A 15646-nucleotide genomic window follows, 5' to 3' on the forward strand; every position below is an offset into this window, starting at 1 on the left:
TATTGAGAAGAGAACTCTTTCATTTGCTTCCTACAAAGATGCAAAGTTGGCCATTCAGCGTGGTACAACCACTGGTTTAGGAAAAATGATTGAGTTAGAAGACAACGAGTTCCGGGCTGGCATAGGTTTTTCTTCTGGTACTTTCAACAAGCAAGGGTTATTCAAGAGTGGAGGTTTCATCCACACTGGTCTAGATGAGGAGGTTGCTGCTGTCTTAGAAGAAGATACAAAGGATTTTGGCAATATTGTCATCCCTGGAGGGGTCTGCAACAATTGGGTCGTTGTGGATATTCCAACAATTGTCCATAAGTCAACGTGATGATCACTTTGTTTAAAAACTCTTCTCCCATGCCAAAAGGAGGAGTGATGACATTGATGGCGCATAAAAACAATGATATTTTCATTCAATAAATTCATGTTAAATGTTTGTTTTTCCATTTATTTTCCCTTTTTGCTTTTGCATGAAATTGGTGATCACATAAAACCCTAAAAAATAGAATAAAATCGATCTTTTTCATATGCATAATGATTTGCCTTGTTTGATTTCTAAAAGCTTTTCATATCCAAAATCATTATGCAGGTTGATTTCTAAACCCATTGAACATAATGACCCAACACCATCTCCCAATTTTGAATTCCCTGTATTTGAGACAGAGGAAGATGATGTTGAAGAGATTCCTGATGAGATCACCCGGCTACTTGAGCATGAAGAGAATATCATTCAGCCACATCTTGAGAATCTGGAAACAGTCAACTTGGGGTCTGAAGATTGTGTGCGAGAGGTAAAGATTGGGGGACTTCTGGAAGAATCTGTTAAGAAGGGGTTGATTAAGTTGGTACGAGAATATGTTGACGTCTTTGCCTGGTCATATGAAGACATGCCTGGTCTAGATACTGATATTGTGCAACATTTCCTACCTCTAAAGCCTGAGTGCATGCATGTAAAGCAAAAGTTCAGAAGAACTCATCCTGATATGGCAGTGAAGATCAAAGAGGAAGTTCAGAGGCAAATTGATGTGGGGTTCCTGGTGACTTCTATATATCCTCAATGGGTGGCCAATATTGTGCCCGTGCCTAAGAAAGATTGAAAAGTCCGGATGTGTGTGGAATATAGAGACTTGAATAAAGCTAGTCCAAAAGATGATTTCCCTCTACCACATATTGATATGTTGGTAGACAATACAACTAAATTCAAAGTCTTCTCGTTTACGGGTGGATTTTTCGGATATAATCAGATTAAAATGGCATCCGAGGATATGGAGAAGACAACATTCATCACACCTTGGGGAACATTCTGTTATCGAGTGATGCCCTTCGGTTTGAAGAACGCCGAAGCCATGTATCAATGAGCTATGACCACCTTGTTTCATGATATGATGCATAAGGAGATTGAGGTGTACGTTGACGATATGATCGTTAAGTCAATATTAGAGGTTGTACTCCCAGTAGAGGTGGAGATCCCATCAATGAGAGTCTTGATGGAAGCCAAGTTGACTGATGCTGAATGGGTTCAGGGTCGTTATGACCAACTGAACTTGATAGAAGAAAAGAGATTGACTGCCATGTGCCATGGTCAGTTATATCAGCAGAGAATGAAGAAAGCTTTTGATAAGAAGGTCAAGCCTCGTGTGTTTCGAGAAGGTGACCTTGTGCTCAAGAAAGTCTTGTCTTTCGCGCCCGATTCCAGGGGCAAGTGGACTCCAAACTATGAAGGTTCGTATGTTGTTAAGAGAGCCTTTTTAGGCGGTGCTTTGATACTTACAACTATGGATGGGGAGGATTTCACTCGTCCTGTGAATTCAGATGCAGTCAAGAAATACTTCGCCTAAAAATAAAAACAGAATAGCTCGCTAAGTTGGAAACCCGAAAGGGCGGCTTAGGCAAAAATGAGCGTCTTGGTGGATTGAAAACCCGAAAGGGCGATCCAGTCAAAAGTTAGAGACGCAAAAGATATATAATAATGATATATGTATCTCGCTAGATTGAGTACCTCATCCTGGGGCAATCTAGGCAAAAATTAGGGATTTGGCAAGTAACTGCATCCTGACAAGACTTTGTTCTACAACTGTCGTCCGTCAGAGATCCTTGCTCATTATCAGCCAAAGCTTCAAATACATCGGATTCAGAATTGGTGGAGAAATGGTTATTATGTTCAATGTAGCCCTTTTCCAATATATATCACCAATTTCAAATTTGTAAAGATCTATGGAGTCTTGCCATTCACAGATTACCATTCTATCTAATAAATTTGAGCCTTTTATCCAATTATTGGCACTCTTATCTGTTTCTATTCAACAAATGTTTTGCATGTTTTGATTGAGAAAATATCATTGTTTTAAACAATCAAATTTTTCATAATTTGTTTTTAAGCAAAGTGAACATTCACAATGACGAAAGGATACTTAGGAGATCCTCAGTGCTCTCTCCCAAGGGTGGTACGATCCCCAACAGGGTAAGAGTTTTGTCCATATTCCTGGCATGACTGTATCTCCTCCCTCCGGAACCTTTTGTGGTTTATCCTACCAAGTGGATTGCTTGTTGAGAGTTACCTCTCTTCCCTTCAGCAGAGTAGCAATCTTTCTTCCTCAGCAGCTTGGATCTTTTTGGGCAAGAGCGGTATTTGGTGGTTGATCCTGATAAATCCTTTATCTCCTCGGATAGATTCCCCAGTAGAGTTGTTGGTGTGGTGGACCTTGTCTGTGGTAACTCTCGTCCCCAACTAAAATGATTGATGATTCATCCCCTGCAAAGTTCTTTGCTTCCTGGTATCTCTGATCCCCAACAGATTGGATACTCCCCGGTGAACTTGACTTTCTCTCTTGAGATGTAGTACCGGGTGGTTGATTCCTGGACCTGGTTGTGTTAGATATGTCTGTCTGTCAGCATACATCATACATAAACCACGCATATTCATGCATAATTATAACATTCAGATATTCATGTTGCATTCTTGGCCATATATCGTTGTTTGTTGTCTCCTGCTATTTGGTGACATACTTCCCCGAGCAGATCTGTGTGTCTGATCTCTCCATATAGAGTCAGCTCCATAAGCAGAAAGCGTTTATCCTTTCTTCCATATTCCCCACCGGGTTATATCCTCGTGGATGTTGATTGTTTTTGTTCCTTCCTAACACATATACTGGGATGGTTTTCCCCATTGAGTTATATTCTCACCGGGACAAGTCTTGATTTGGTGTGCCTATCTAGTTTGATCCTAGATCGGTCTCTTGAGACTCTTTTCCTGTTTCCCCGTGGTAAATGAATAATTTCTCAATAATTAGTAATTATTATCCTCGGCGGAGTCTGCGGTTCTCTACCCTCATACCGGTAGTTGTAAACCCTATTTCTTCCCTTTTTGCAGAGTAACTATTTTTGCTCATCTTTAATTGGTGTCAGTTATCTTCATCCAATATTCGATAATGATATCTCCTCATTTGCTTGGATAATTGCCCTGATTACGCAATTTATCCTCAGCGGGTCATCTCTCGTCTACCTTGTTGTTGTTGGTAACGATTGTTCCTCCCTTGAATTGGTCATCATTATATACCTAGTTTCGGTATCCCGATGCCTTTTCTTTTCGGTCGATTTATCCTTTATTAACCCAGTAGCCGATTGTGGATAATCGTCCATGCGAGTATATTATCTATGTTCTGACGGTAATAGATAGTATATCTCATGCACTCTCGGGTCTGAAGCCTTTTGTTCTTCCCCTTTGTGGAGTCAAATATCCATCCTGTAATCGAGTTTTCTTTTAGCCCTCTTTTGGATGATGAGTGTTTTGGGAATATTCCCCAATTCACGCCTTGGTTGGTCACCTATTATATGCCCTGTAACCGGTATCCCTGGTGTCCCTTCCTCTCTGATCCCTATTATGACTTTTTGTCCCCTGTGGAGCCAGAATCCCTGAGTTGAAGTATACCTTTTAGGTTTTCCTCAGACGTTTTGAAGATTTGATATCTCTCACCCTTATACCGGTCTTGGATATTCATCTCTTCCTGAGCATGTTGTATCCCTCATACCTGGCATTCAGATCACATGTCTCCTTGAGCTTATTACCTAGTAACCGGTAATACCTCGTCCCGCTGCTTCCCCAGAAGTGTCCTTGTGGACATCCCCAGCGAAGTCCCTTAGTGGATTGTTTTTATCTGGATTTTATCCGAAGTATCCGCTGTGGATAGTTTTTTGTTGTATTGGCATATTCCCCAATACATGCATCTTCGAGTCAGCTTGAGTCTTTCCATTGGATCTTTTCCCACTTGGAATTTTGTTCCCCACGCTTTGAGTCGTGATCTGCTCGCGCATTTTTATCCCTTTTCTATCCCCAGGAGAGTCCCCAGGGTCTTGGTCTGATGGAGTGAATTGCTCATATGGATTATCAGTGGCTTCTGAATTCTTTGCTTTTGTGGACACATATCTCCACAGAGTGCTACCATTTTTCATACCTACATTTGCATCATGAGGTCTCTTAGGGAGCAAAATTCGTCTCTTTGTTATTATTTAAGCCCATTCTACCACGTCGAGACGAAGATTTTAACCTTCACTTCTCCGGCTAGAATGACCTTAAATAGAGGCATCTGTAAGACCCCAATTTTGACCCTAAGATCCCTCATGGCATCATAACATTGCATTTGCATTGCCTCAAGGATCTTTAGCATCTTGGTTCCCTTTGCCTTTGGGTGGGACTCCTTGTGATTGGTTTGAGATCACCAAGCATGCTTGAATTATACATCATTGTTTCTCTTACTTTTGTTTACTAACCAAAAGCACAAAAATGTGTCACTAACATCTTTTGTTTGAAGCTTGAGTATCATCCAAGACACTTTGTGGATTCTATTTAGATGATCAGTCAACACAAGGGAATGGCTTGAGATACTTCCAACAGGTTCAAATGGGGTCTATTCGTCAGTCAAAACGTTAATCTTGAAGGAGCAAAAGTTTGTTCATGAGCTGTCATGCTCGCTAGGCGAGCAGAATGGGTCGCCTAGCGAGTCCCAAGAAAAGCCACCAGAATCACCTACGCTCAGAGGAATTTCTTTAACTGTCATGCTCGCTAGGCGAAGCCCACGTGTTTAAAAAAAAAAAGAACCAAAAACGAAAAACGAAAAAAAAAAATAAAAAAACGAAAAAAAAAATAAATAAATAAAAAAAAATATAACAGAATATTTTTGGACTTGGGCCTCTCTCATTTGAGCCCACAGGTCTACAAAAATCAGGTTATAAATTCAGAGTTTCAGTGAAACAAAAGAATTCTATTCCTATTACCCTGACAGAGAAAAAGATAGTGAGAGAAGAGCTAACAGAGTTCAGAGCAACCTCCAGAGACTGAAGGGAACTCATCGGCAAAGAACCAATTCCCTCTCATATAAACCCTAAGAGTGCTTTGCAAACCCAACCGGGCAATTCAATTTCATTCGATCTCTCCAGTCAGGTTTGCCTTATTCCCATTACTTTATGCTTTTAATTTGAATGCTCTGAATGTATGAGGTATTATGGGTGAATTTGATACCCTTTTGATGCATGTGTTTGACAAGAGGTTTAGGCCTCCTACCCTTGGTTGCTTTTTGTGAATTTTAATGGCATGATTCATGTGGTTACATTTTGATTTGGGGGCAACTCTTGATTACCCTATCTTGTTTCTCTAACCTGTTTGTTGAGTTTTGTTTTGTGAGGGCTCATATGAATCTTGCAGAGATGGCTTGCCTGGTGTTCCACTTTATTTATGGGATACCACCGGGAGATTTATTCCGATTACCTGTACTGACTGACTTTCTTTGATGGTGCTAGCTTGAGAGATCTCTGGGTTTCTTATCTCTTTAATTGCTGTTACTTTGGATCTTTATCCGTACGGTTGATCTCTCGATCCCTTTACTTTTCCCGCATGTTACCGATTTCTTAGGTTTCATATAGCCTCTCGTGGCATGTCATTTAAGGTAGCACGGTTCCTTCATCTAGGACTGCCTTTTTGCATGAGCATCCCTAAACACCCTAAACTCATTGATTTTTCTTCTCCTAAGAACACATTATCTCCTTCTACTACAGGCGAGTAAGTCTCAAAAGGTCGAGCATCCAGTAGATTGCGTAGTAACGTCGTTCACCCCAAAACACAACCCTTACCCCGTAGTTAGTCGAACTACGTTTCGCTCTGATTCTCATTCCAGATGAGATACGTAGGCATAAGATGCGATGTCTTACCGAGCACACTCCTCTTTAACCCATAGGTAGCCGAGCAACGAAGACTCTGATTCTCAGATTCAGATGAGATACGTATGCAGTGGATGCGACATCCGTGTGAGTCATTTTCTTTTGACCCTTCTTTTAGTAAGTAGTACATTAGATAAACATACACGCTTTTCTCATCCCTTCAATCATGTTTGCACAAATAAATTTTCAAAAAAAACATCAACCTTTGCAACAAATGTGAAAAGGGCTCCCTAGGAGTACCTAGGATGCTTTGGGTGCCTAATACCTTCCCATTGCATAACCAACCCCCTTACCCAGATCTCTGACACTTTTACTAGTTTTTGATTCGATAAAACTTTTAGGTTTTTGTTCGCTTTCTAACCTTTCCTTTGGATAAATAGAAGTGCGGTGGCGACTCGACTTGTATGATTTACCTTAGATTTAGTCAATATCTCTAATGGTAACGAATACCCCACTACAGAGTGCCACATTAATGATTGGTGAGGAACAACCACTAATTTTTTTTGGTCTTTCATGACTTCTTTGCCACTTTATGATGTGTGAGGAAGAAGATGTGGTTGAACCTCTTCATAGGAGGTGTATAGATGGAATGATTCTCGTAGAGGTGGAATAGTTCTCTTGAACTTAAAATGCATAACCGAACCAACTAAAACAAACTACCCTGCCCCTGGTTAAGCGTGAGGGTTTTTATTACAGAAATAAACACCTATTTCCAGGCTCAGAGGGGTTGACTAGGGATTAACTCCTTAACTCCTTGGTGTTTAGGATTTGAAATAATGTCTTACATCATCAACAAAGTTTTATTCGAAAGCATACATCGGTAATTTTGTGTATTTTATTTTCATCATTCTCTCTCCGATCTTTTCTTAAACAAAAGTGAATGGGAGAAGTATTGGCATTTCTTTTCGCGATAAAAATGGAAAAAATAGTGCATATGAAAGGAATGATTCAAAACATGCATGTTCATTTCATTATTATTACCGTCTAAAACTTACAATTTTACAAGCAAGTCATATTTAAAAAACGAAGAAATTACAAATGAAAATGATAGCCTAATGATCGTCAACATTGCGAAAACTCTCTCAGGCTTGATTCATTGTTTGATTAGCCTTTTCACCCACCCAAAGGTTGAGGTCGACATATTCTCCATGGAAGGGTCAATAGTTCAATCTTCGTCATGATTTGACATAGAATCACCTGAGTCTTCTTCTTCAAGCTCTTCTAACATTGTGTCCTTAACTTCTACCGCATCTGAAAGACAGTCGTTGATTCTTTTTGTCTTTTTGTTTTGGAGCAGGCTCGTGTGATACATTCTTTTTGCCCTTTCTTTTAAAAAATCCCTAACTTTTTACTGGACCACTCTTTTCAGTTTTAAGTCCAACAGGATGATACCCTTTTTTGCCCAAGCTTCCCTTTCGGGTTTTTGACTCAGCATGCTCTTTTTCTCTTTTGTTTTTTTAGGCATATCTTTTTTATTGTGTCAGAGTTCACAGGGAGTGGAGACTCCTATCCATCTTTGTAAGAATCAAAGCTCCACCTTCTTTTCTATAAGGTTTAGTTGGTAAATCCTTGCTTGGACCCACTACCCCTTAACGGTGATAAAGGGAATAATGATTAAGATTTTGCGGTTGAGGGATAACATTATGATGGCCCACACTCACAGCCACATGTTCTTGATCTTTCTTTTTTTCATCAAAGATTGCAGGGCTATTATAACCTCTCATACTTTCTTTTTCAATTCGCTGAATTCACGTTTCAGAGCTTTTTGTCTTAGCACAAATTCTTCCATGACTTATAAGAATGAGTTTGATATGAGTGTGGAAGACCGCTTGGCTTTTATCTAGGGGTGGCGACAGTGTATGCATTAGGTATGAATTCAATGCAATAAAATGAATGTTATGAATGCAATATGTTGAGAGTTTTTATTTTAATAAATGCAATGCAACGCCATGTGTGGGCTTGGGAAATTGCGGATATAGAATCGTATGGATAATTTTTCAATAGAAAAACCTATATGGAAAGGCTTCTTACAATATGATAGATCTAAGTTTCTCTATCCAACCCCTCGCAAAGGTTAGCTCAAGGGTTTTGTTGTCTGTTTAAGAAAAACCTAAGGGCATGGAACACAAATGAAACTTCATCATCATATCACGCTTAGCCAATTAATGATGAAATCCCAAAGGGTCTCCCTTAGCCAGAGCATCCGTATAGACCTAGTAAGATGTTCATCTTATAGTCCATTCAAAGTCTCAATATTCTGGTTCTAGAATAGGTCCCTATAGTCATTGACCAAAGTTTTGTTATAAATATGGGCTAGCCAACTCATGATGAGATCTTTGAGCTGATCTACTCTAGGTGGAATTATCGTAAAAAAACCTTGTTGGGATGTGTATCCCATTGGGTAATACTAGACAACCCCTTACTTGAGTTTGTGTTTCTTCTCGAGCTCGGGTGTAGAGGTTATTCTCAAACAATAATCCAAAACCCACAATATTATATAAGATACAAGATAAAATTAAATAAGAAAAATAAAAATAAAGTAGAAAATAAAAAAAATAATAAAACAAAAAAACAAAAACAAAATCAAAAACCCTAGAACTAAAGGATAAACTTGGCTCTCTTTATAGTAATTTTTCAGGCAGAGTCGCCAGCTGTCGCGGCGCGAAAAATACTCGAGCGTATAAACACTCAAAATAGACATAGAGTAATCGTAGAAGTTTTTATTTGAAGGAAACCTCGATAAACCCCTTAAAGTAAGAAAACATGGCCATCGCAGCTATAAGACCCCAATTTTGAGCCCTAAGATCCGTCATGCCATCTCAAAGCTTTGCATTGCCATTGGAACCACACCTTGGTATTCTCCTCACCTATCATTCATTGGGTTTTCATTGGGAGAGATCAACAATCATATTTGATTGTATCATATTTTATTTTATTTGTTTACTAGCCAAAATACAAAAATATGTCTAGTATAACTTTTTTTCTTTTGTAGGTAGTGTGTATGTCCATTTGTGCCTCACCAATGGGTTTGAGACCCTCAATGAAAGATGTAAAGAAATAAAAGGTACACATTTGTTATAAACATCATATATGTTTCCCATTGTTATTTATTTTTCATTTTGATCAAGAGTTCACAAGAGTTTGAAGCTTGTCTGTCAAGGAAGCCCTAATTCATTTAGGTATCTTGTGTACCTTCCTTAGTAAGTTTCTTCAAAATTTGGTCAAAGATATAAAGGTATACTTCATTTTAAATCATCATAATCATATATGATCCTCCATGAGCCCCAAGAGCAAAGGAACTTCAAGTGTGCAAGTTGATTCAAGGAAGTTGACTAGAAAAGTCAACTGGTCAAATCTAAGGTTTCCTAGACCCTATCTCCTAAAATATTTGTCATATGAAAATGATTCCAAGATAAAAGTTACTATTTATGACATTACAAACATATTTCATGTTGTCCTTAAGATCTAATTCTTCTTTTAAAGTCATTCTTTATGGTGAAATATTATAGGTCATTTTGTATGTGCCCTAGATAGAAGGTCAACTTCCAAGAACCATAACTTCCTCATTTTTTATGATATGAAGATGATCCAAGTTTCATGATTAATTTCAAGATGACTTATTAAACTTTTCTTCTTTTATAAAGATCAAATTCTACTTGAAAGATCATGTACCATGAGGAAACATTATAAGTCCATTTTGGTCCTCACCATTGAACAAACAAATTTCCTCAACTTCTCAAACCCATAACTCCATCATCCAAACTCCAAATGGTGCCAAATTTGTGATAAAATTGAATAGAATTGAAATATATACAATGTTTTATAAGGATATAAGTTCATTTGAAGGTCACATTAAAAGTTATTCAAGGTGGAAAGAGGGTTCATTTGGTTTATAACTTAGAAAAATTTCTAAGTATGTTTGATACCTCCATCTTCAAGGCCAACTTTCTCCATGTTCCAAGATTAAAATTGAAAAAGTCACAACATTAAAGTTGTTCCTCATGATGAGAGATTTCCAAATAGTCTAAGATCACTTTATTTGGATGAGAAATGAGGGACTTGCACATGAGTTCTTTCCATGGCTTCTTTTGGCAAGATTTGAACTTCAAACATGGTACAACTTTGCATGGCCATATGTGATGACTTCAGCAACTTCCTTGCATGAATTAGAGTGAATTTCAATCATGAATTGGTTTTGAATACACAGCCATCCACCCATGCACCCATGCACCAAGAATTGCTCAATTTCATTCAAATTTGGAAAGGTGTAAACATCAATTTCTTGGACTATAAATCAAAGCACATTTGCTCAGAATTGAAGGAGAACCCTGCCCAAGCTTTACCAGCCATTGCCATAGTTTCATTCCATTGAACTCTTTGAAGATTTCTTTGAAATCAAGTTTTTGTTCATCTCAGGTTTGTGAACAAAAACTCTAAAGGTTCATCCCTTTTTCCATTCCATTGAACTTCTGCAAGTAAGAGGAAGAGAAATCGCCAAGAATTACATCAAGATCAAGGCTCGGAAGCTGCTCCCAGAAGTTGAATTTTATCAAACTTCATTTCTTCGATTATCCCTAAATACTCTAGATCTGAACTCAATTTTGTGATGGTTGAAGTCCTACCAATGTAGGCAATGTGATTGAGTTATTTTGAGCTTGATTCGAAGCAACTCAGGTTGAACACCTCAGTTTTCATCTCCACTTTTCTAATTATAGAGTGAGAGATGGAACAAATGGAGGTGATATTCATGACCCTTGCAATTTTTACTTTAAAATGATGTATGATCCATCAATTTCTGTGCAAGTTCATGGTTGATAGTCTAGTGACCCTCACCGGAAATGATGACCGAAGCTAGGGCTCCGGTGGTGTTGTGGCAACGCCCTCACCCTTGGATCTCACTTCCATCTTTTAATCTGGACCCTTGTTTTTGATTACCACACGTGTGCTTGCATTGATTGTGGTACTTGTGGAGCGCGCACATTTGACGATCAAATCTGCCACTTCAATTAATGAGGGAGATCTGATGGCTCTTGCTTTTTCTGTTTTATTTTATTTTCTAAAATGCTTTTTAAATAGTTTTTTCTTCCAAAATTCATTATAAATTCATTTTTGATTAAAAAATTATGGGACCAACACCAAAAACTCACAAATATTTTCTTCTTCCCATTTTTGATTTAAAATTAATTCTTGGATTAAGTTTGATATTTTTAGTGAATTTTGTGATTTTAAACTTGTTTTAATTAGTTTTTAATTACTTATGACTTTTGAAAAATGGCAAAAAAAAATAGTCAATGGTGCTTTGACCTTGCTTGACCTATGATAATTCCCTTGGCCACTTCTTTGATGTTTTGAAGGGGTTTTAGGTTTTTGATCTTTGAAAACTTATTTTTCTTCATTTTCAAACTGTTTTAAAATTGTTAAATTGATTTAATGCTTTGGTGAGCTTTTGTATTAACTTTGTGTTGACCTTACTTCTGTTTGGCCTTGGTCTTGGTTGAATTGGACCTTGACTTAGTCAATACCATTGGATTTAGGAGGTTGGTGAAGTTTAAAGCTTCATCCCTCAAGATGAATGAATGGTATTGATCAAGTAAGGTTCATCCCTTGACCAATTTGGGATCCCCTTCATTTCATCTTTCCATCTTCATCTCATTTATTCCCCAATCATCTCTTGGCCAATGACTTCTCATGGATCATTAGCTAGTTGATTCATCAATGACCTGGTGTCAGATGAATCAACATGAGCTTGATTGAGTTAGGCTCATCCCCTCTTGTTTTTGTGTGTGGTGTGCTTTAGGAGCTCGGTCTTGGATACCTTGTCTATAGCATGCATTAACACCAACATTATTATTGACCAACATCAGATAGGTATGGCTTCTACATAAGCCTACTTACGATTGCTTAACATAGCGCTAAATTTTCCTAAAGGCACAAACTAACACACTAACTTGACAACTAACATTTAATTTTATTTTCATTTACTTTAATGCAATTTAAATTCTCTCACTTTATCATTCCTTGTCATTTACATTCATGAAAATTATTTATGCTTCAGCCATTTGCTCTGTGCCCACTTGGGCCTATGGTTATGCTTCAGTCATTTTTATTTTTGCTCACTTGAGCCATTATATTTTGTGCTTGCGATCTTATTTTGTTTTTGGTCTTAGGACCTGAAAACACTTAATAAAAACAAAAACACTAAAAAACATATTGGTGGACTGTGGGATTTTTGTCTATGACTTGATTTGGACCTATAGACTTAGAGTAGACAACATTCCTGAGTTATGGAAGAAAACTTGGCCAATGCCAATAATTTGAGACCAAAAACATGGCCAATGCCATTCATCTAACATAAGCTTGAAAGCCTCCCTTTGGTTTATCTGATACACCATTTCTCTTTGTCTGAATTGTTATTATTTGATGTTTTCTTTTTGAGTATGTTTCAAGGGATTTTTCATCTGATACACATAAAGGACATTGAAGATTGCTTTCTTTGGAGTACTAGCTTGGATGTTTGGTTATCTTTATTTGATACCATTGGTTTTCCTATTAATTGCTTGGATGATTATTACTTTGTTGTTTTCTTGACAATCCAAAGGAAATGGGTTTCTATCTTACACTATTGTCTTATGGATGCTTCCTATGGGTTAAATCTTTTCAATTCAAAACTTTTAATCTTGTCTAGGATAGCCTCTTCATCTCCACCTCCTTCTTCTTTAATTTCAAAATCTCCTCCTCGTTTTCAAAACTTCTTTGCTTGTTGTTTTTCAACTTAGACTTGTTTTAATTAGTAGAAAACTTGGCCTTATGCCATTGTTTTTCAAACTATTTTCTTAATCAAACTTGTAAAAAGACTTAATCATATTAACTTTATTTTAAAAAAGACCAAAAATAATTAATAATCTCATCTAATAATTTTGGCCATTTGGTGCCTTTTTCCTTTTAAAATTTTCATAAAGAAAGCATTTAGATTTGAATTATCCTTAGTTGAGATATGATTCTCCCATTCCATGATATGTTGAGTGTAAGACTTTCCATTTACTAGGGGCTAGTTGCATACTTGTTGATTTAATCCAAGTTGGAGTCATCCCTCTTAAATGTTGTAAAGCCCTCATTATCGGTGGATGTTTTGTTGAGTATTCTCCCATTGATAACAGAAGATCTTTAAGCTTTTGTTAAAATGAATCCACCCATCTTTGAAATTTTTATCACAAACTACGAGGTTTTGATCCCTTATTTAGGTGGGTACGTAGGCATAAGACCAAAAGTCTTACGAAACACAAAATTTAAATAATGAATTCTTTTCTCATCCCCTCATTATTTTTTTAAGCAAACATGTTTTCAACCAAAACAAATACACGCAAAAAGGGCTCCCTAGGAGTACCTAGGACACTTTTGGTGCTAATACCTTCCCTCTGTGTAACCAACCCCCTTACTTATAATCTCTCACATTTTATTAGTTTCGATTTGAAAAATTCTTATCTATGTGTTTTGTTCGTTCTTTCTCCCTTTTCCTTTGGAAATAATAAAAGCGTAGTGGTGACTCTGGTTTCATTGACGTTGAGTTAACCAATAGCCTAGTGGTCACGAATTTACCGCTACAGGAAAAAAAGTGGCGACTCTGTTGGGGAGTAGTCCTAAGTGGGTTTAACCTACTTTTTGTGTGTATTATATTTGTTGATTATTTATGTTTGTATGTTTGTATATATTATATGTATGATACTTTCTGCCTGTTGTGCTTGGTGATCTCTGTGTGGTGAGATAAGTTCTATACCCGAACTTGAGTGCAACTTAATATAAGAGGATGGTATAGTCATGTTTGAATCATGTGGAGTAGTCTTTAACGACTTGGCTTGAGAATCCATCCACTCAGTGGAGACCCCTTTGGAGTTACTAGTGCCATACAAGTAAGTCGTGGATGACGACTTTGGGAACTTTTTAGAACATGCTCTATAGGTTTTATCCTTAGTACACTCCTTTGGGATAGTTCTAAACCCAACTCCATGCTCATGAATCGCAACAAACCCATTTGATTCTTGGTTGATCCGATCAGTTACCATCATATATCAATGGATCTTGGGTGTTTATAGGGTGAAAATCCTAATCCACCAAAATGGATGATTGATCTTGAAGATGACTTGATCCATCCCTTGACCTTTGTTTGTGTTTTCCTTGTGTGTGATCCCTTGTGTGTGATTGTTGCGTTCAGGCATACATGCATATCATATCATTCATCATAAAAAATAAATTTCAAGGAACTAAGGTCGTGTTTGCAAATATTATCAAACCATGGATTATGGACGAAGGAACACTAAGAAATACGGTTTCAGATGTCAAAATTTGAAAGAGTTAAGGAAGCTAGCATCCTTTGTAGTTGATCCCTTGGATTTCAAAGAACTTCATGGGAAGCTTTTGTCTATGCTGTCTACCGAGGTTGTTGAAGGACTCTTGAGCGTGTTGGTTCAGTTCTATGATCCTCTCTACCAGTGCTTCCCCTTTCCCGATTATCAACTTATGCCTATGTTGGAGGAGTATGCTTATCTCTTGGGTATACTCGTATTTGACAAGGTGTTTTTTAGTGGATTAGAGGAGATTCCGAAATCTCAAGTCATAGCTGATGCTCTTCATTTGAGGAAGTCCGAGATTGATGTAAATATGACAAAGAAAGGAGGTATCTGAGGTATGACTTTTGAGTTTCTGATTAGGAGAGCTGCCACTTTTGCTCAAGCTGGTAGTATGGACACCTTCGAGGCTATCTTCGTATTGCTTATCTATGGTCTAGCATTGTTCCCTAACATTGATAACTTTGTCAAAATTAATGTCATTAGAATCTTCTTGATTGGGAATCCTGTTCCAACTCTGTTGGATGACATGTACTTCTCTCTACATCTAAGGGATTCTAAAGGTAGTGGAATCATTGTGTGTTGCATCCCTCTTCTGTACTTGCCTCAGACACTAGTCTTCTTAGAGAACAAGCAATGTCTACGGTGGTCCCATATACATATGTCTCTCACTAATGATGATATTACTTGGTATGATTTTGTATATGATGGCGTCAAGATTATTGATGGTTATGGTAAATTCTCTAATGTGGAGTTGCAACTTGAGATGAAAGACAAGGATACACTCATTAAAATCCTCGAAGATAGTGAAGTTAAAAGAGAGAGAGGGCCAGAGGATTTATTTTCCTCTAGTATCCCCCAGTCTTCTGGTGCATGGAAGAAGATCGTCGATCATCTCATCACCGAGAAAGCTCATATGAAGACCGCTTACAAGTCAAAGATCAGATGCGTTTGAAAGATGTACATGCCTATAGACAATTCATCTGATGTAGTTGCTAAGGATCCTTAGGATTCTATTTTCCTTTTCTCTTGTATTTGTATTTTGGTTTCTGAAAGTTTACTCAATGTAATCCTTCCAAACATTATGAATAAAAATGAGATTT

The sequence above is a fragment of the Lathyrus oleraceus genome, chromosome 6, assembly GCF_024323335.1.
Source record: "Lathyrus oleraceus cultivar Zhongwan6 chromosome 6, CAAS_Psat_ZW6_1.0, whole genome shotgun sequence".
Lineage (NCBI taxonomy): Eukaryota > Viridiplantae > Streptophyta > Magnoliopsida > Fabales > Fabaceae > Lathyrus > Lathyrus oleraceus.